General features: G+C 42.5%; 1 protein-coding gene across 11 annotated transcripts in view; it reads left to right on the top strand.

Annotated features, from left to right (window-relative positions):
* Positions 1-861: 861 nt before the first annotated feature.
* The window catches only part of si:dkey-178k16.1 (band 4.1-like protein 1), a 73,176-nt gene continuing 57,480 nt past the window's right edge, over positions 862-16,557 (top strand). For 9 of the 11 annotated variants that reach the window (XM_056241453.1, XM_056241449.1, XM_056241455.1 and 6 more), the window contains exon 1: positions 868-1,118. The gene's annotated coding sequence lies outside the window, so the exon portion shown is untranslated. Of the gene's footprint in view, positions 1,119-16,557 lie in introns of all 11 variants that reach the window. The other 2 variants (XM_056241456.1, XM_056241457.1) reach the window with 2 other exon arrangements.

The following is a 16,557-nucleotide window of genomic DNA, read 5'->3' as shown; positions in this document are numbered from 1 at the left end:
GTTTCACTCGATGTAGATTGGCCTCTCTAGCGAGATTCCTTTTGGTCGGTCACAACATACGTCATAGTGACCGACTGATAGGGAACCCGAGGGAGCGGTTCTGACAGGCCAATCACAGCGCCTGCGTCCGCGTAGAATTGATGCGTTGTTAAATTTTTAGAGAGGTGCACATCAGGGTACGCCGAAGGGTACGCGCGCTACACACGACCTACGACGTAGCTACGGCGAGAGGTCGATGCAGAAGTATAAATTGGGCTTTAGTCCAGTCCTTCTGAGGCTTGTAGTGTCCTCCTCAGCATTAATCACTAGAATGAGACAGTCTACCAAGTGCGCATGGCTACGTCACACATGTTTCCGTGATTAGGTTGGTTGACCATCTGTTTATGTTCTCTGATCAATGTTTAAATGTAAATAAAAGACAGAATTTTCATTTTTGGGCGTACTACCTCTTTAAGTGAACAGCAGCCAGCAACTTTGCTTGTGCTCACACGATTTTCCCGGCAAAAATGTCCTTCACATAAGCATCAGTCTACAGGCTTTCATAGACAACCTAAGAAGTTGGGGAAGGTTGAAACATTTTTAGGTTGCCTTTTTTAAAACATTTTACAGTGTGTTGAAGAATTGTCTGTATTGGGACAAAAAAGTATTGTATTCAATTCTATTCCGGTGTATTTTGCTCTCTCGCAAAATACAATTACATACAGATAGGCAAAAATGTACTCTTACATTATTTCTTAAGTGGTTCACTAAATTACATGAATGCGGTAGTGTATGGACGTACATAAAGCGGAATAGAGGCTCACAGCGCATCCGTGATGATGAAATCGGTGCGTGTTCAGTTCTGCGCTGCTTTCTCAGTTGTGAGGAAGGAGTTTGGTGTATCCAGCACGCATACGCCCCCTATACGCTCTTCTCCTCCTCCTCTTCTCCTCTCCTCTCCGCTCCTCTCCTCTCATCCATCCAGCCGAGAGCTGCTCTTCCCCCTCCGTCCGCTCATTCATCCTCTCGGACAGTCTCCATCCTGTGACGGTGAATAGAAGCAGCTGGGCGGTGGCATTCGCAAGCCCTCAATGGTCGGCATTTGGACGGAAATACGCGCGTCAAACCTGGAGAGACAGGTAGGGCTCTTTGTTGCGATGTCATCCGGTGTATGTACGCTCACTATCCGTAAAGTGTGCACTATAAACAGGTTGAAACAGCGCTTGCAGCGCGGGTTCAGTGACAGTCCATATGTCCTTGTGACGAGGCTTACATTTTTATATTATTATGTCATTTAACATTTTGTCTAGCTGGCCGGTGGCTTAACGAGGGCTTGCTATTCCTTTCGGTCATGTGGTCATTCATCAACATAAAAAAATTGGTTTATTAGAGAAGACAGTGAAAGGATGCCGTTATTAGCTGAACAATGCGTGTAAATGAGCGGCGCGCGCGCCTGTTAGTGCACCTTGTGAAGAAGGGTAACGCTAATATTAAATGCTTATGTATTACGTGCATAAAGGTTAATAAAATATGGAAATATTAGGTTTTCAGTTGCTGTGTTTCTTCCCCGTTGGCCTGAGGCATTTAATGGTTGGCCAACCCCCATATTGTATCACGCGCAGACTAACATATTCGTGGTCTGAATCCGGTGGTAGTGCAGGTTTACTTTAATTTAAAATTTTGCTTATTGGTGACTCAAATGTAACTGAGGTGTCTTGGCTGTTTAATGAAAAGAGGGTGTGGCACCAGGGGCAGTCGCGCGCGCTTCGTGTGGCTCGAGAAGCCAATTAACTGAAAGCTGTTGAGAATTATGGAGAGGCGCGAGTACATAAGCTCCAGTGCTCACCGTGTTAGTTTGCTATAATAGAGCTGAAGGAGCATGCTGAGAGAAAAATTAACATTTGCCAACGCATTTGCAGAAAACAACTGGACTTGTTACGTATTTATTGGCGTATTGTTGTGTGTTTTGTTTATATACAGCACCCTTGTGGTTCAAGCCAGATTGTTTTGCTATGTTTTGTTTGAAGAGGCTCAGCTGAGTAAAGGTCTTCATCAGTTGGATGGACAACAGAGTCTAATTGGTTTTCAAGCTTTAAAATAGTGTCTTCCAGGTCTGGAATGATGTAAATGATTAAAATCTATACGTCACACAGATGTATGTCTGCTCTTTCATCTGGATGAGATGAAAGATGTGCTTTTAGAGAGTTTGCTCATTTGCAGTACTGCTCTATAAAAGCATTCCCTAGCAGATGTTAAAAATACATTCAGATGTAGAGATGTTTATAATTTAGTAAGTGAATATTTTTTTTAAGACGCTATGTCGTACACAAAAATGAGATGTTTTGGAGATGTCCAGAGCTCTTGGAGATGTATGCTTAGCCTACCGGGAAGTCATGAAAATTACTATAATCATTGTGCACGTTCTCTAGTTAACAATTCATTGGTTGTGGGAAAAGTAAAACCTGCTTAGTTATTTCTCATTTGAATGTCTATTCAATGTTGTCATCCACACAATGTTTACTTTAGGATTCAGACATACACATAAGTACTTAAAAAAAAAAAAAAAAAAAAAGTTTGGTCTATGTAAGCGGCAATAATACACCTTTTAAACAATCTGACAACGTGTTTTATTTACATCAGACATTGTGTTGGTAACTAAAAAGTTTCTCCCAGTTCACCGGCCACTTACTTTCATGTCTTTCAGGAGAAGTCGATGCATTTGTAATTCCAACAGTTTTGATTTTCTGCATTGTATAATATCACAGCGTCCACCATTTTCAACTATTTGAGGATCGGAATATTAGATATTTTATATAGTTAACACCTTTGTGAATATTTTGAATAAAAAAGAAAAAATGTAATAAAAAGACTTCATACAGATCTATTCCAAGACATGCTTGAAGAGTTGGGGTAGAAATAACAAGGTGAAATATTCTAAAATAATGGCCAGTTTAAAAAACGCAGCTAGAATATTTTAACCGTGTGAAAGGGTAAAAATGGTAATTGCACACCTTTCCTCAACAAGCCGCATGATTTGATGTGCCATTCTTTAGCAGAAACTGCTGGATGAGTAATGTGCCAAAGTGTAATACTTTAGAGGTTTGTTCAATTACTTAAAAAAAGAAACTAAGTATGAGCAATAGTAAACAGCAGGCACCACTATTTGCCTCAAAACCAAATGTCTAATTCATGTCAAGGCTGTAGCAACACAAAGTGGCAAAAATTCTGCTATTCCAGTAGCACGTAGTTTGGACTAATTGAGCTCAGCGTGCTATTAATGGCAAACTGCAACCATCCCGTCCTACACATGCCTCCAACATGCTCTCAGCGCGCCTATATAGCGTCCCATGAGTTCTCCTGCTGACAGTGTGCTGACATGTATTGCACTATGCTGCATTTGGCTGCATTTCAAAACATTTGGTAGGAATGCAACTAAGATCCTGTTTTAACAAACTTTTTTCCCCCCACGAGTACAACCAAAGGTGAATGTGTTACAAATGTAGTCTGGAGGTAACCAGCCATGTTAATGTTGGTTCAACTTTGCTTTCGCACTAGAAAGCAACCAACCCGGGTGCGTGCATTTCACACATTTGTTTTCGCTTGCGAATGCGGTGGGAGGGGGGCACAGTAACTCCTTTGGTTTTTTAAACTCATGTTTTTGTAGTTTCAGATGTTTACGGTATCGTTTTCAAAAACTTGCACTTTGAAACCCGTTTTCAAAAGTTTGCGTTCTTAGGCCCTCAAAACGCCGTTGTCGTGTGTAAATGAACGGCCAAAATGCATAATAAGTTACGTTTTTCAACTAAAAGCGGTGTCATGTAAACGTCCCCTTAGGCTGAGTCTGAAACTGGAGGTACAATAGCTGCTTTGTTGTCTTGGCGCACAGACAGTCAATGGACTCGTTCCAAAATGCCACCCTAAGCCCTTGCGGTCCATTTATCCACCACATTTTGGTGACGTAATGCTGCACAAACTGTCAGGTATATCAGCCAGCCGTGTAGTCCGCATCAGCTGTGACCCGCCAAAAAGATGCATCAAGGCGCTTGTGAAAAACATTCAGAATCATAAAATAACAAATGGGACACCCTCCTGTCTCATGATGTAGACTACAGACGGCCCATTGCAAGACCACAAGCTTACATTTCTGAAGCACTTTTTTACGGAAAAAATGTTGCATAACATAATCTGATGATCTAGAACAAATTCAAGTGTGCTTTAGGTTTCAACAAGTGAATATCTGCAGTACTGACTACAATGCTTACAATGCAAGAAATACAATCATAAGAATCATAAAAAATTATAAAAAAATAATGTAATTTTTTTTTTTTATTCTGCCAATGAGCTTTTATTTCCGTTAATGTTTATTTTAAGTAATGAAAATAGTTGTATGTTTTTAGTTTGTGAGGATCCAGCTATGCTGTCCTCAAAAATCAACCAGAAGGACGACACTGAATAGACAGGATGTTGCACATAAAGTGCTCATCTTTATATACGCCTCTTTCTGTGGCCTTTTTTCCTCCCTGTAACCCGTTAAGGCCCATCCTCTCTACTCTGTGTGCTCTTATGGCCTCCAGGGCTGACAAACTGACCCCCTCTCTACCTCTCCACCCCCTTCGCAGGGCTCAGAGAGTGCAGATCAACATTTAACATTTAACAGCGTCCTGTTTGCCGTTTGTGTCCATGAAGAGAGTGCCTGTGCCTTTGTGTCAGTGTTGGGAAGGTTTTGATGTTCACAGGGGGAGGGCAGCCTCCCACGGGAGCTTATTTGCCTGTATATGAGTCAGCTGTGTGTATGAAGTTCTGCCCTGATCGTACAGAAGAATGTAAATTATTCAGAAGGCAGTTAAGCTTTGTGGTCTTGTGGGTGACAGAATGACTCGGCCTGATTGCCGTGAGTCAGCGCAATTTTCTCTTGCCGCTTCATCAGACACCCTTTCACATTCATTGGGTTCACTGACATCTTTTAAATGGACATCATGTGGAAAATGAAGGGGTATGTGTGGATGTCTTCCAGGAGGCACTGATACCTTGGAGCTAAAAGCAGTTTTACTTCTCTCAATATCGAATCTGGCTTTGTCTTTGTGTCTTGGCTAGGAGACCCTTATTATATACTTTCCATCTTGATGTTTTACCATGGAAATCTAGAGTCACAGACCTTTCAGATAAAATTTACTGCTGCTGTTGTATCGCTATAACTAAGTATAATAAGCAGTACTTGTTAAGGCAATCACTGTTATTATTGCTACTTTGCCCCAAGCTTTTCCCCTATAACCGTAAGTATTATACTTTGGGGTGTGATTTACACGTTTATGCTACAGACATGATTAACTCAAATTGTGCAGCTTGTTTAAAGGCACAATATGTAGGTTTTTTCGCCTCAAGAGGGCGCAGTTTCCAACAATAACAAAGGCGTAGGTTTATGACGCAGTGATGAGCTGAATGATGGGACTTGCTGTCAAGCTGATGGATCTAATAATGTTTATGGATGAGTGCAAACATTCATGCTTTTTAACATTACAGTGGTATGAAGCAGGTCGCGATTGCTAAAGAGACATATCACACGCGAGTCCCGCGGATATAAAGGAATAAGGACATTTAATTCTACCGAACTACTCGCAAGTGCTGGATTACTCACACAGGTCAGTTTATTAGACAAATTAAACTTGTGAGGCAACGCAGCGCTGCTTCACTTGGTCTAACGTTACACTATCACACTAAACGGCATTTAAATGTGTGTTGAAAGTTATAATGTTATACTAACTTACGTGTTAGTTCGTTTGCTATACGAAACTAGCAGTAAGCTAGATCAACATTAGAATAACATACTGACCATATTCTAACATTTCATCATGTTGAGCTAACGTTATATAACATTGATTTGTTTTATGTGCATTTGCTCACCTGTCTAATAAAGCTGTCAAGTCGTGACTCGTGAAGCTCTGTCGAGTCCAAGTTAGTCGCGGACGTGGAGCTCTCGGCATCTCAAAAACGCCACGCTGATATTAATCCTCATTTTAGTTCTCCTTGTTTGTCCCAAAGTCTACTTGCCATGGTCTATGTTTGAAAGAAACAAGAACTGCGTGCCGCTAAACGTTACGCACTACGCAGTTGTCCACGTCTGTCGCCATGGTTACGTCATGGCTGTGGCAGTATGAATGGAAACCGAGGATAGCGCGGATATTGCGTCATTGACAGGCGACATTATTTTCCGGGACGGCCACTTATTTAAAATTGGAATTTCTCTGAAATAAATTTTTTTTGGAGACTTTTGGGATATTGTAAGTACACAACTGCAGGAAATATATCACACTGTGCAAGTGATTTTTGGATATTTTATTACAAAATTCTTACATATTGTACCTTTAAGAGAGGTGTGCAAGTGCGACTTTATTTTTGGTAATTGTGACTGTGTATGCCATAGTGTGACTTTATTTCTTAACTCTTTCCCTTCCACTGACACGATTTTCCATAATTTATGACACAGAGCTTCTCCATCATTGACAAGTTTTTCCGGCAATCCGTGTTTTCACTGTTAAACGGTAGAAGGGCGCTGTTACTGATCTTCTGTGAAGATCCAAGTGAAGAAGATCTGCATCAACTAGAAGAAGCGATAGAAGGTGTTTACCTGCTCGATCATGAAGAGGTATAGGACTTTGGTGGTTAGGATGGACTTGATCTACTTGATCTATTTGGTCATCCTTCTGAATCCGATCCAGACGAAGACTGTGTCCGAAATCGCCCCCTTTACCCGTAACTAGGGCACTATTTGAGGGGACGGCCATTTGTAGTGGTGTCTGAAACCATAGTGGAGGTTATCGAGTGCACTCATTCAATTCCACAATGCACCGCAAAACGAGTGTACAACCGATGTATGCTCAATGGCTAGAGAATACCCATAATGCACTGTGAGAGTCGCTGTAAATGAATTCCCGCGTCTGACCAGAAGACGGCGCTCGCAGATAAATCATCCATCCATCTGTTTTCCACACCGCTGGTCCAATGTGGGTACAGCGTAATATCATACAGGTATAAATTCCTTCTTATTTGATAATTGAATTGTTTAATTAACGTGTATACACACGCTAGTTATACATAAGCGCTTTAAATGTTACTGTTAATTTCAACATTTCCTAATGTTTCAAATCAAAAGTTGTTTGTTAGTTAATGCGCCGTGAATTAATATGAACAAACAACGAACAGCTTTATTTTTTACTAACTAACATTAAAAAAAGATTAATAAATGCTTTAAAAATATATTTCTCATTGCTACATTTACATTTAATAATTTAGCAGACGCTTTTATCCAAAGCGACTTACAACGAGGAGAACAATAGAAGCAATCAAACCAACAATAGGGGAAAAATATGTAAGTGCTGTGAGAAATCCCAGTTAGTCTAGCACAATAATTGCTAATGCATTTACTAATGTTAACAAATGGGACTTTATTGTAAAGTGTTACTATAATAATACATAAATATTGTCAAAATAACACTGCTTGATGGTGGGCTCTTTTGACTTCAGTCAGATAGCAACCACCTAACCACACTGAACACATTAGCGTCCGCACATTAATGGCCTGACTGTGAGTTTTGCTCAGCACCTCACATTTTATTCAGAAAAAAAGGAGCTTTATTAAATTTGAACTAAAGCGTTTTAGTGTAATATCGTCGTGGTTAAAGAATCATATTGATCAAGACACATTTTTATGTGGCTTATTCAGACAGAGATGGAAAATCTGTCTCTCAATGTGCACAGGTGGAACAAAAAAAAAAAAAAAAAATGAATTTGCATAACCCTAATGAGTCTGTCTGCCTATAAGCTCATTACAAAGTCCATTTGATCTCACAGTCGAGCAATACATCTCAGCCATTGCTGAGACTGAGTCGGTGAGGGAAGTGGGAAGGTTGTATTGATAAGTGAATGAGGCTGGCCAAAGGAAAGTCTCAATCATTTGTGAATTGAGTTGGCTACTTTGACTGCCGTTTTAAGAAATTAGTTTAATCAGTAAATGAGCATTTCGTTACCCCAGGCTTTCTGCCATTGCGCCTTGCCAGGACTGACAAGGACTAATCTATGAGCCTTCATTGTACAATTCGGTCTAAGAAGCAGACTTCCTCAGATGCAGCTTATTTACTTCAAACCCTTCATACTTTCAAAATCATAGGCTTATATGTAGATTTCCAGAGTTAGCTATAGTTCGTGCTTTGAAATTCATCCCTTTTAAGGTCTTTGGCATCAGAATTAACCATCTTCTGTGGTAAAAAGCTACACAGTTGTTTAGGACCTCGCGTTCACATTGCTTATAGGATTCAGCTCATCAAGTCACAATCAATTCTAATATCTGAAGCTTGGTTTACTTAATTGTGGAAAGAAAAAAAAACCCGACCCAACTGACCAACCAGTCAAGAGGATACCCACTGGCTAAATTTGTATTTTTTATTCAGTAGCCACTTTCTGCATAGACAGTTCGTGTTTGTGTCACCATGGCAACAGAACTTTACAAAGAGCACCCTTCTTTGTAGAAAATCTCTTTACCTCAATGTTGCATAGCTTTATGCTGTCATTTTCCAGTCTTTAGAGATGGGTTCAATAAAACAGGCCTCAATCAGTGTGTCAGACTTAAGAGTCTGTCATTGTGTCACCGTGACTCTTTTATAGGAGCTTTGTGACGGTGACAGTTGTGGAGGTAGTAAACACATTTTGGTTGCTGTAGCACGATGTGACGGAATGACGACAATGTGTAAGGAATAATTGACTCAACGGCATTCAACCTGTAGCCCAGAGATACTCAATTTCAGAAGCCAAAAGGGCCACATTTAACCCACAACACTTGCAGGGCCCGCAATTGTATAATATATTTGATAATTCGGAAGTAGGTTACTGAGTGCCAACTCATTGCTTTCAAATGCTCTCATTCGTATTTGCATTTGCGCTCTGAGGAACGTCAAAGGTTTATAATTACATGTGTTTTTTCAGCGTTGAGCAGTGTAGCCAATCACAGACATGTCTGTTGAGCTCATGGCTGCAATATCCAATCAGAGGTGTTTAAGGTCAAGGCTGGAATACACTAAATGCCTTTTGCCCCAAATTACAGTCTGGATTAGTCTCTGCTAGTTGTCGAAAGTCAGAGCTAGTCTGCAGATTTTGATCAAACTAAATTATGATTCCATCCAGATTCCAGTCAGAGGATATCAAACAAGTTTAATGTTTTGAGACGATTTTAGAGCAGATATCCTAGCAAGTAGGTGCACGTTTCTGTGTGAGTTTGTTGCGTTCAGAACAACTTAAACAGTCTGGAAAAGTGTGGGAAGCTCAGTCATTTAGGGTACATTTACACGACAACGATGTGCTAAAAACTGTGACGTTTTTTCTTTGCACAGATGACAACGTTATCAAAACGATCCCCGTTCACACGGATCCGTGACAACGACTAATAAAGCTGAAATATGCTGCCAGGCCAGTAGTTGGCGATGTCACTTGTCACGATGTAAATAAAGACTACACGCCTGCGCACATACACATTCTTTTACTACAGTGCACTCGAGCCAAACGCACTATTGACACAAATTACACAATCTATCATTTTTTTGTCAGATTTTCATTGTAACCTTGATAATACTGTACCTTGATAATACTTTATTACCTTGTCTTCTGGCCTGGGTAAATTTCATCTTCACAAATCCTCTGTTATCCCAATTTTAGCATGTTCTCCTCTGATATAAAGTCCCTTTTCAATTCCTTTAAGACAATTTCAAAACCTTTAAACACAAAGGCTTTGAAGACAAGTATCATCCTTGACTCCTTGATTTTTCACGATGATGTTGATTTGTGTAATTCTTATAACCACTTGTGATGATGTCCATATGCCTTTTCTTATTGTTAATATCTGTATCCTTTCATTTGCAAAAAAAAAAAGCTTAAAGACGAAACACGTAAATGTGTTGTGTATGACGTCACCGTTTTCACAGATTCGCGTTTTTGTATTTTACATGGATATGATAAGGGAATAGTTTTCAAAAACTTGTACTTTGAAACCCGCTTTCAAGTTTGCGTGTTCAGGCCACCAAAATGCTGTTGTCGTGTAAATGAACGGCCAAAAAGCATAAAAAGTGTTCCGTTTTTAGTTGAAAATGCCGTAGTGTAAACGGCCCCCTAGTGAATGAATCCCAGTTTTTCTCTGTTACCATTTACAAAGTCGGCAAGTGTGTGCTAGTGTTCTAAAATGTAGTGTATTCCTTTAGTTAGAATCCGCTCATTACTGCTCAAAATGCTGGAGTTCAATCGGCACAATCTTAGATTTCTGCACGCTTACAAAACCTCTCATTGTGCAGTGTATACAATTTCATTGAATAAAACAGGAATTTTGATTGAAAGTGATTGACAGCTTCCGTGATTAGAAAGGGATTGCTCGTTGGTCACTTTCTTTATGTTACAGACACCGGTTCGAATTCCGCTCGGAGAGGGTCGAGTAGGACCGGTTACATTTGGTGCCATGACCCGGTGGGAGTGAGGTTTAGGGGTGTAATGGACGTACGCCAGTAAGAGTTGTGCGTGTAAACCTCACTCCCCTGATCTCAAGAGGCGATGCTAGCAGCCACAGTCTTTACTGTCCTTGTTTGAGACGGTGGTTCGAATCCTGCTCAGACCGGGTTGAGTAGGACCGGTTACACAGGCAACACAATATTAGTTGACAGGCCAGATGCCTGTGATTTGTGAAATAGCTAAATTATATGACAAAATCCTCACCTTCTAATTATTTTTGTCCTTATCTGTTTGTGAGTGCCATAGAGACCCACATTTCATTAGGAATTTATGGCGTGTCATTGAAACAGAATCTATGTCTAATCCAATATGCAGTTATCTGCGTGCCCTTGAACTGCTCAGTGATGCGAGATGGCACGTTTTTAAAGGATGATGTCTGCATCTGTGTATTCTCACTTTTCACCTGCGGAATTCTCCAATAGGAAATGTCCACAGCCCTTCTTCAGTTAATGTATTTATCAACGGTGTGGATAAAAGCAGATGTTGTAACACAACAAAGGCTGTTTCACTGCATTTTTCAGGGATGGCCTTTCCCTAACTTGGTGTGATGCTCCTTTGGCTAGAGATGTTTGTTCGCACTTCCACCAGACTGCGTTTTTATCGCAACCGAGCAATAAAAGGCCTCTCTGGTTTGAGGTTTTACACTCTCCCTGAGAATCGCTTGGCAGCCTTTCAATTTAACTCCTGTTGCTTCATAGGATGCCTTTCAGTAACTCGGGCAACATCCCCCCCAGTCAATTTGAATGGGTTTTAGCTTTAAATCGTGGAAAGAACAGTCTCATTCTTGGGACAAGGACATTTCCGTGGTGGACTGCAAGCCGCTCCATTGCATCAGCCAAATTTCGGTCAGGACAGATTGATGGATTGGAGGTAAACAGCATTAATATGAATGCTCCAATTAATTTGAGAGGGGCTGTGTATGATGTGCATGCTAACTAGGGGCCCTGAAGAAAACCTGCTTTCCTTTCTTTCTTCGCGCTCCTCCTCTCTGCCTGTTCACCGCTCTAAGAGACTGATTGCACCGGTGACGTCATCACTTTCTTCTGTATGCCACCATTTGACGACTCATGGGCTCGGGGCTACAAATATATCTGAGGTTGATATGTGTTTTTTGCACACGAGTGCTTGTGTTATTCTATTAGTTTATTTGAAGGTTGTTCTATACTTTATGACATTATTGCATTGCTGTGAACAAATTTGTTCAAAGATGGAGAGTAGATTTTTTGCAAAACTGAGCTGTCAAATTTTTCATAAACTCAGTTGATATAAGACTCGGCTGATGTCTTTTTTACAGTGGAGCAGCGCTTTCTTGTGTTGAACAAGGAGGGTTTTGTGCCTTCTGAAAGGGCATCACAGCTCTCTCAAAAAGAGCTCCAGCCATCAGAGTAACTCTGTTCCAAAATGTAGTGAGCTGCCTCCGTAGGCTACATTTTAAAGCATTATATAAGCTCCTGGTGCAAAAGCTGTTCCAAAATGTAGTCAATTGTGTTGCCTTCTCTTGGACAAATTCAAAGACAGCGTCATATTTGTCCTTTGTGGAGGTAATGCAATGTAATGTGACAAGCTCAGTGAAAGAAAGAAATCCAAGATGGTGGACGATTTGAGATACATGTTGATTATAAATATAACTCAATACTGAAAATTATGATCAATATGCTATGAATATTTATCCTAAATAAAGGAGTAATTCACTCAAAAATGAAAACAAGTCATCATTTACTCATCCGAATGTTGTTTCAAAATTGTCTGATGTTCTTTTTTTGCAAAAGGAGATATCTATAAATGAAAGGAGATGGAAACTAGGGACAGTTGTGGTCACCATTCACATTCTTTGTAAGAGCAGCTTGGACATTCTGCTAAACTTCTCCTTTTATGTTCCATGTTTGGAACGACATGTGGCTTCGATAATTTGTGTTGGACAATGGGAGGGCTTGGAATCAAAAATAGAGAACCGCTGCTTTAAAGTATTGTGTCATCTCTCTCATCTCCTATATTAAAATCAGTTATACAAGTTCCTGCATATGTACAGGACAGCATTCAAAAGCAGTCCTTATGAGGTTCCATTTTTGTTAGGATGCTACCTAGAATGCTATGTATGTATGTATGCAGTATAGGCAGCAAGCAAAGATTTAGACCTTGCGTGAGAAAATACGGAGAGGCGTTCCCTCATTACTTCTTCCTCATGCACATTTTGTCACTTCCATAAAATCGTTTTGTGTGAACTGTTGACATGTTTGTCTTGAGTTACTAGAGCCTGTGCCCTGTGCCTTTCTTCTACTAGCATGCATTATGCCATAAATGATGGATTCCTATAGCAGATTGCACTACAGATGAGTGATTGTGCTCGGAGCTACGGAGAACTGGTCGCCAAGTGCAGATCTATTTTCCAACAGCAAGGCTGCAGGGAGAGAATGAAGGGGAAGATCCTCGATGACAAATGGTGTAGTACGCCCGTCATTTTGCAGGAAATTATTTCCCATCATTTTGCCGGCTTTGAGGGCATTTATCTAAGCAGGTCGGCATCCTGAGCTGCTTTCCAAAACGGCTGCTAAAACGGTTTTAGCATTTGGTTTTAGTGAGTGTTATAGTGTCTTAAAAATAATAATTTTCAGTTTTAATTCTACTTTTCATAGTCAGCATAGATAGACAGGCTGGTTATGAAATGGCAAGTAACGGGATAAAATTGGAAGCACAATGAGCCGTGGTAGAATGTGGTATTGTAGATCATGACATATAAGACAAGGACATTGGTTTGAATCAAGCCTTCGTCATCCCGTTAAATCTGTTGTCGATTTGGCCTTACAGAAAACCATAATTGGAGGAAAAAGATAATTCCCCATTTAGCTTGGCATTTGCAATCATTTGGTGAACATTTTGACATTTTAAATGCTTTGGACTGGAGCAGGCATTTGTTTTTCCGGTGGACACAAGAGTGCAAAAAATGACCTGCACCAATTTCCACCTTATGATAACATGTCAGTCTATTGAAGAGATGTAGCAGAGCTTCATTTAAACATCAATGCAATTACATTTTACGTAAGCAATACGGTACCAGAGGCTGTGCTGTATCGTGAATAAGTCACGGCTGAAGGGCGTTGTTAGGCATGACACGAAGCTGAGTGCCTGCAACCCCTTCAGTCGTGATTTATTCACGATACAGCTCTAGCCTCATGTACCTTATTGCTTTTATAAAAAAAGTTACCACACAATACAAATATTAAAGCCAAACAATATGTATCAATGTTACTTTCATGAAGTAAAATCATTAAAAGCCTTCCTTCCGCTGGAAAAAATAGTCCCTGATCTTAAACAGCAACAGAAGTTCAGTTATTTCGCCATTAGATGGCGGCAAAGACTGTCTTTATAAGTGACAGTGCACACACTGCACACTGAGTGGCCACTCCCCCTCTCACACTGCACACTGAGTGGCCACTCCCCCTCTCACACTGCACACTGAGAGGCCACTCCCCCTCTCACACTGCACACTGCAGAGGCCACTCCCCCTCTCACACTGCACACTGAATGGCCACTCCCCCTCTCACACTGCACACTGAGTGTCCACTCCCCCTCTCACACTGCACACTGTGTGGCCACTCCCCCTCTCACACTGCACACTGAGTGTCCACTCCCCCTCTCACACTGCACACTGAGTGTCCACTCCCCCTCTCACACTGCACACTGAGTGTCCACTCCCCCTCTCACACTGCACACTGAGTTGCCACTCCCCCTCTCACACTGCACACTGAGGGTCCACTCCCCCTCTCACACGGCACACTGAGTGTCCACTCCCCCTCTCACACTGCACACTGAGTGGCCACTCCCCCTCTCACACGGCACACTGAGTGTCCACTCCCCCTCTCACACAGCACACTGAGTGGCCACTCCCCCTCTCACACTGCACACTGAGTGTCCACTCCCCCTCTCACACTGCACACTGAGGGGCCACTCCCCCTCTCACACTGCACACTGAGTGGCCACTCCCCCTCTCACACTGCACACTGAGTGTCCACTCCCCCTCTCACATGGCACACTGTGTGGCCACTCCCCCTCTCACACTGCACACTGAGTGGCCACTCCCCCTCTCACACTGCAGAGGCCACTCCCCGTCTCACATTGCACACTGAGTGGCCACTCCCCCTCTCACACTGCACACTGAGTGACCACTCCCCCTCTCACACTGCACACTGAGTGTCCACTCCCCCTCTCACATGGCACACTGAGTGACCACTCCCCCTCTCACACTGCACACTGAGTGTCCACTCCCCCTCTCACACTGCACACTGAGTGGCCACTCCCCCCTCTCACACTGCAGAGGCCACTCCCCGTCTCACACTGCACACTGAGTGGCCACTCCCCCTCTCACACTGCAGACTGAGTGGCCACTCCCTCTCTCACACTGCACACTGAGTTGCCACTCCTCCTCTCACACTGCACACTGCAGAGGCCACTCCCCCTCTCACACTGCACACTGAGTGACCACTCCCCTCTCACACTGCACACTGAGTGGCCACTCCCCGTCTCACACTGCACACTGAGTGGCCACTCCCCCTCTCACACTGCACACTGAGTGGCCACTCCCCATCTCACACTGCACACTGAGTGGCCACTCCCCCTCTCACACTGCACACTGAGTGTCCACTCCCCCTCTCACACTGCACACTGAGTGGCCACTCCCCCTCTCACACAGGACACTGAGTGGCCACTCCCCCTTTCACACTGCACACTGAGTGACCACTCCCGCTCTCACACTGCACACTGAGTGGCCACTCCCCCTCTCACACTGCACACTGAGTGGCCACTCCCCCTCTCACACTGCACACTGAGTTGCCACTCCTCCTCTCACACTGCACACTGAGTTGCCACTCCTCCTCTCACACTGCACACTGCAGAGGCCACTCCCCCTCTCACACTGCACACTGAGTGACCACTCCCCTCTCACACTGCACACTGAGTGGCCACTCCCCGTCTCACACTGCACACTGAGTGGCCACTCCCCCTCTCACACTGCACACTGAGTGGCCACTCCCCATCTCACACTGCACACTGAGTGGCCACTCCCCCTCTCACACTGCACACTGAGTGTCCACTCCCCCTCTCACACTGCACACTGAGTGGCCACTCCCCCTCTCACACAGGACACTGAGTGGCCACTCCCCCTTTCACACTGCACACTGAGTGACCACTCCCGCTCTCACACTGCACACTGAGTGGCCACTCCCCCTCTCACACTGCACACTGAGTGGCCACTCCCCCTCTCACACTGCACACAGAGAGGGTCGAAGAAAGCAGCGGAGCTTAGCGTTTTCTGTAGCCTGCTCCCTGAATCGTTATTCATTTGTGGATGTTAACTGAATCTGTAAGTCAGCTACACTGTTTATTTCTGAATATTATATTTTATTCTGGTGCGCTTAACGTTATCGCTACTGTGTAATAGTAGCCTATATGCTATTCACCAACTAAACATATCCTATTCAATGCGTTCACAGTCTCTTCCATCATTTGTAGTAGCCTATTCACAAACTGTTTGCTCAAGCGTAGCGTTTTCTCGGGGTCCACAGTGTAGCCTGATCCCTGAATCGTGTAGTTCAATTTTCCATATTTATTGTATGTCATTATGTCAGTATCAGTATTTGCTTTCTACCATGCACAAATAAAAATGTCACTGAACTTTTGCTGTGTAATTGTAACAATGAGCACTCAAACACACCAAACCAACAATTACTAAAAACACACACAAAAACTGATTTTGCACGGGCATGGGCACGGGTAAGCTTCACTGACCAATATCAATGAGAATATATATTTACGTTGCTAAGAGTGGTTGCTAGGGTGGTTATGTAGAGATACATAGAACCACTGGGTGAAGCGGTCATTGTCATGTTTTATCGTGAATAAAACACAGCTATTGACCAATCAGAATCAAGGACTGGAACTAACCATTTTATAAATTTTATAAAAAAAACTGAGTGGGTACTAATTTGTGAACTGGGTACTAAATTTAAGTAACATTACTAAATTTGGGGTAATTGTTTTCCT

The sequence above is a fragment of the Rhinichthys klamathensis genome, unplaced genomic scaffold (genome assembly GCF_029890125.1).
Source record: "Rhinichthys klamathensis goyatoka isolate OS25496 unplaced genomic scaffold, OSU_Roscu_1.1 h1tg000645l_1, whole genome shotgun sequence".
NCBI classification, from domain to species: Eukaryota; Metazoa; Chordata; class Actinopteri; order Cypriniformes; family Leuciscidae; genus Rhinichthys; species Rhinichthys klamathensis.
This window is presented reverse-complemented; position numbering and strand designations above follow the sequence as displayed.